The sequence below is a fragment of the Cebus imitator genome, unplaced genomic scaffold, assembly GCF_001604975.1.
Source record: "Cebus imitator isolate Cc_AM_T3 unplaced genomic scaffold, Cebus_imitator-1.0 Scaffold102, whole genome shotgun sequence".
In the NCBI taxonomy this organism is placed as follows: Eukaryota; Metazoa; Chordata; class Mammalia; order Primates; family Cebidae; genus Cebus; species Cebus imitator.
Genome location: NW_016107417.1, coordinates 433,625 through 439,271, shown reverse-complemented (window position 1 = coordinate 439,271; position 5,647 = coordinate 433,625).

Here is a 5,647-nt window from a genome sequence, read left to right as displayed (position 1 = left end):
CTGGCTTCAGACCCCGCCCGGCCACTGCCTGGCTGCATGACCCTGGCCAGGGCCACCCCTGTTCTGACCCTTGCTGTCTCTCTGGACAGCTGTTTTGAAGGAATCAGGGGTGTTAAGGTGGGAGTTCTGCCTCCATTTTGCCTGAAGTACTGAAGGCCTAAGATAGCAAAATAGGTGCCCCTGCCCGGGGCTGCAGGGTTTAGGGGGCTCCACCTCTGTCCAGCCTGCCCAGCCCCCACGTGGCCCAGAGGAAGTGCCCTCAGCATCCAAACCCTCTTTCCAGGCTTTGCGCCAGGTACTGGGACCTCAAACTCCCTGCCCAAATGGCACAGAGGCCTACGGGAGTCCACCTCAGAGCCCCTCCCACAGGGGGACCTCACCGCTGGTGGGGCCGGGGGAGGTCCATGGGCCAGGCTCCTCTGACCCCATGCTCCAGCACGGCACTGCAAGCAGTCCAGAAAGCTCTACATGGAACCACCTTGCAGGTGTATTTGTCCAGCCAGGAGGATGGGACACCCTATTCCATCGCTTGTTGGCTGATCTACACCTTTATTTTTTTCTTTATAGTGACCGTCCATAATTTTGTTGCTTTTTTTTTTTTTTTTTTTAGATGGAGTCTCACTCTGTCGCCCAGGCTGGAGTGCAATGGTGCAATCTCGGCTCACTGCAACACCCCCCGGGTTCAAGCAACTCTCCTGCCTCAGCCTCCCCAGTAGCTGGGATTACAGATGTGCACCACCACGCCTGGCTAATTTTTTTGTATTTTTAGTAGAGATTGGGTTTCACCATGTTGGCCAGGCTGGTCTCAAATTCCTGGCCTCAAGTGATCCACCTGCCTTGGCCTCCAGAAATATTGGGATGACAGATGTGAGCCATCGCACCCTGCCTGAGCCACTGCACCCAGACTCATAATTTTATTATCTAGGTTCAAAATTTGTTAAGGTTTTGCTACATTTGCCAGAAATGTAAATATTGAAAGTACATTGGGCCGAGTGCAGTGGCTCATGCCTGTGTTCCCAGCTACTTTGGGAGGCTGAGGCAGGAGGATTGCTTGAGCCCAGGAGGTTGAGGCTGCAGTGAGCTGTGATTGTGCCATTGCACTCTAGCTTGGGCAACAGAGCAAGACCCTGTCTCTAAAAAATAAAAATAGGCCAGATGCAGTGGCCCACACCTATAATCCCAACACTTTGAGAGGCTGAGGTGGGCAGATTATGAGGTCAGGAGTTCGAGACCAGCCTATCCAACATGGTGAAACACTGTCTCTACTAAAAACACAGAAATTAGCCAGGCGTGGTGGTGGGCGCCTGTAATCCCAGCTACTCAGGAGGCTAAGGCAGGAGAATTGCTTGAACCTGGGAGGCAGAGCTTGTGGTGAGCCAACGCTGCGTCACTGCACTGAAGCCTGGGCGACAGAGCAAGACTCCACCTCAAAAATAATAGTAATAAATTAATAAATAAAAATAAACATTATGTTGTCAACAGCGTGATGCCTTCCACGAGAGCTCAGAAGAGATTTCCTAAGAACATTCTCCCTCCGAAACAGACTCGTCTGTCACACCTGCAAACACTAAGAATTCTAATATCATCACAGCTATTGTTTAAGCAGGACATGATCAGTTAGCCTCTTTTGCCTCTTTTTGTCTGGAATGATCCCTCTACTCTTTTGTAAATGGCATTGATGTGCTGAGGCATGGTTTGACTTGTGAGTTGGGCCAGGCACAGTGGCTCATGCCAGTAAACCCAGCACTTTGGGAGGCCAAGGTGGGTAGATCACTTGAGGTCAGAAGTTCAAGACCAGCCTGGCCAACATGTTGAAATCCCATCTCGACTAGAAATTTTAAAAATTGTCTGGGCACGGTGGCTCATTCCTGTAATCCCAGCATTTTGGGCAGCTGAGGTGGGCGGATCATGAGGTCAGGAGATTAAGACCATTCTAGCTAACACAGTGAAACCCTGTCTCTACTAAAAATACAAAAAATTAGCTGGGCGTGGTGGTACATGCCTGTAGTCCCAGCTACTCAGGAGGCTAAGGCAGGAGAATAGCTTGAACCCAGGAAATGGAGGTTGTAGTGAACCAAGATTGCGCCACTGCACTCCAGGTGACTGAACGAGACTGTCTCAAAAGAAAAAAAAAATTAGCGGGGCATGGTGATGTGCCCCTGTAGTCCCAGCTACTCAGGAGGCTGAGGCAAGAGGATCACTTGAACCCAGAAGGCAGAGGCTGCAGTGAGCCAAGATGGCGCCACTGCACTCCAGCCCAGGCCATACAGCAAGGCTTCATCTCAAAAAAAAAAAAAGACTTGTAAGTGGCAGGCCCGCTCCTGGGGCCTGCTCTGTGCTCCTGTCCTGGGTTCCACCCATGCTTGCGGGGTGGGGGCCTGTGGAAGGAAACCTAACTCCACAAGGCCCAGGCGACCAACTCCCTCCTGTTTGGTCCAGACTTTCGTGGTTTTATCCCTGAAAATCCCCTCAGTTCTAGGTAAACTGGGATGGTCGGTTGCCCTAGTTAGCCCACCATCCGCTCTGAGAATCCAACAGAGGAGTGGGTGAGGCGAGAAAGAGAGAGGCTTGGGGCCTCGTCCCTCCCTTGTTCATCTCAGGCCTGGCAAGAAAGGACCTGTGTCTCCTGGAGATAGGGAGCTGGTGGTATGACACACACGTCTGGTGTTTGCTCTGATTGAAGTCGAGGCTGAGGCTGTGGCTGTCGCTGCCTGGCGGGCCATGGAGATGGACAGGTGGCCTCACTGGGGCAAGCTGCCCTTCCCAGATGATCAGGCAAAGGCGTGTGTTTCCGGGGACCAGTTGCTTCTGAGCAATGTCCAAGGTGCCCACAACAGCCCTTGAGGGAGGACTCAGCACTGGGAATCCACAAACCCACGGGGCCCTGGAGCCTGGTCATGGGGTGCTGGGCTTCCCTGGGTGTCCTTTCTTGTTCCCTCTGTTCCTCCTTGAGGAGCGGAGACAGCTGAGCAGGTGCAGAAAGAGAGAAGAAGCTGGCCTGGCCTTTCTCCATGGTGGCTTCTTTGCTGCGACTTCCCAAAGCTGTGGCTTTAAATAAGCTTAAGTTGTTTATTTATTTATTGAGACAGGGTCTTGCTCTGTTGCCCAAGCTGCACTGCAGTGATGTGATCACAGTTCACTGCAGCCTCAACCTCCTGGGCTCAAGTGATCCTCTTGCCTCAGCCTCCGATTAGCGGCAACCACAGGCTTGCACCGCCACACCTGGCTAACTTTTGTATTTTTTGCACAGTCAGGGTCTTACCATGTTGATCGTGAACTCCTGGGCTGGTCCTGAACTTCGTGCAATCCTCCCACTTTAGAATCCCGAGTAGCTGGGACTACAGACACACATCACCACGCCCAACTGACTTTCGTATTTTTTGTAAAGACAAGGTCTTGCTGTGTTGACAAGGCTAGCCTCAAACTCTTGGGCTCAAGTGATCCTCCTGCCTTGCTTGGCCTCCCAAAGTGCTGGGGTTATAGGTGTGGATCACGGCACCTGGTTGAGAATTTTGATCATTAAACTGGAACTGGAGTTGCAGTTACTGAAGTGAGTCTGCTCAAGGACTCCGCTGCACAGCAACTGCCCAGGTTTTCATCAGGGTGCAGGGAAAGGTGCTCCCCGCCTCAGCCCCGAGGAGTCCTGGATGCCCCCGAGTTCATATCACGGTGCCTGAGCCTCAGTAAGTGCCAGATGCGTAAGAGCTGCTTTGCATTTCAAAACAGGTCTCTTCCAGGTCACGAACAGCCGGCCCACGCTCAGTCCAGGTGACACGTTTCCAGTTTCCAGGCTCGCCCCACTGGCCTGGGCAGCCGCAGCCCACACACTGGGTCCTACGTTCCACCCACTTCCTCCGCCCATGGCTGGGCACCATTCTCTCCCACTTCTCGCCGACCTCTGAACTTGGAGGTCTCCAAGGCTGAGCCCTTGAAGCTCTTTCTTCAGTTGCTTCTCTGGGATCATGGAAGAGTCCACATTGTCAGGCCAGGCCAGCCTTTTCCCTGGTCCGTGGGCCCCGCCCACTCCACTCTTTTTTGAGAGGTCTAACAGAATCTCCATGGGTGCATTCAGGCGAAGGATCTACATCCCACCCCGCTCCGTGCCCAAGACCCTTCCTCCCCGGGTCTCCCCCGTCCGTTCCCCCATCACATGCAACCCCAGTGAGCAGCAGTCCCGCCTTCCTGAGGCTCAGGCCAAACACGCTGACGTCATCCTGAACTCCCCCTTTTCTCAGCCCGGCTGTTGCTCTCCACACCCACGCTGCCCTCGCAGAGACCCAGAATCCGGTCACTTCTTACCATCTCTGCTGCTGCCATCCTGGTCACCATCATTTCAGCTTAGGCCATTGGCAATGGCTCCCCCACTGGCCTCCTAGGTTTCCCTCTCGCCCCTCCATCGACAGTATTTCCCACACCACAGCAGAGAGATTCTGAAAACAGAAATCAGCCAGGTGCAGTGGCTCACACCTGTAATCCCAACACTTTGGGAGGCTGAGGCGGGTGATCACTTGAGGCTGGAAGTTCTAGACCAGCCTAGCCAACATGGTGAAACCCCATCTTCACTGAAAATACAAAAATTAGCCAGGCATGATGGCAGGTGCCTGTAATCCCAGCTACTCAGAAGGCTGAGGCAGGAGAATCACTTGAATCCGGGAGGTAGAAGTTGCAGTGAGCTGAGATAGCATTGCACTCCAGCCTGAGCAACAGAGACCCCATTTCTAAAATAAAATAAAACATAATAAAATTACATGCTCCCCTGCTCCTGGCTCTCTGGGGGTCCTCCATCTCGCTCCGGGGAGAGCCGGCTTTGTGCTCTTTGGCACGGGCCTCTCCACTGCAGTCCCTCTAGCCCTTGTCACACCTCGGGGCCTTTGCACTGGCCTCCCCCAAGGCTTCAAGGCTGGTTCCCTCCATGCCTTCAGTTCCTCCCTCTCCTTCCTGGTGCAGCCTTCCTCATCCTCAGCCCTCCTACCCTGCTTCATCTGCTAAAGCCGGCATACCCCTCTCCCCTGTAGAGCATGGATGGGTAAACATTTCTGTAAAGGGTCAGATAGGAAATATTTTCAGCTTCACAGACCATACATTCTCTGTTGCGGCTACTAATGTTGCCATCATAGTGTAAAAAACAGTCAAAAATGCTACCCTGGGTGATATAGTTTGGATACCTTTCCCCCAAATCTCATGTTGAAATGTCATCCCCAATGTTGGAGTTGGGGCCTGGTGGGAGATGTTTGGGTCATGAGGGCTGATCCCTCATGGCTTGGTCCTGTCCTCACCATAGTGAGTTTTCACACGATCTGGTTGTTTGACTCCGAGGCTTCCCCGGAAGCTGAGCAGATGCTGGTGCCATGCTTGTATAGCCTGTAGAACCACTATCAACCTCTTTTCTTTAGAAATTTCCCAGTCTCAGGTATTCCTTTATAGTCACATAAGGATGGCCTTACACAGAAAATTGGTACCAGGAGTGGGGCACTGCTATAAAGATATCTGAAAATGGCCGGGCGCGGTGGCTCAAGCCTGTAATCCTAGCACCTTGGGAGGCCGAGGCGGGTGGATCACGAGGTCAAGAGATCGAGACCATCCTGGTCAACATGGTGAAACCCCGTCTCTACTAAAAATACAAAAAATTAGCTGGGCATGGTGGCAC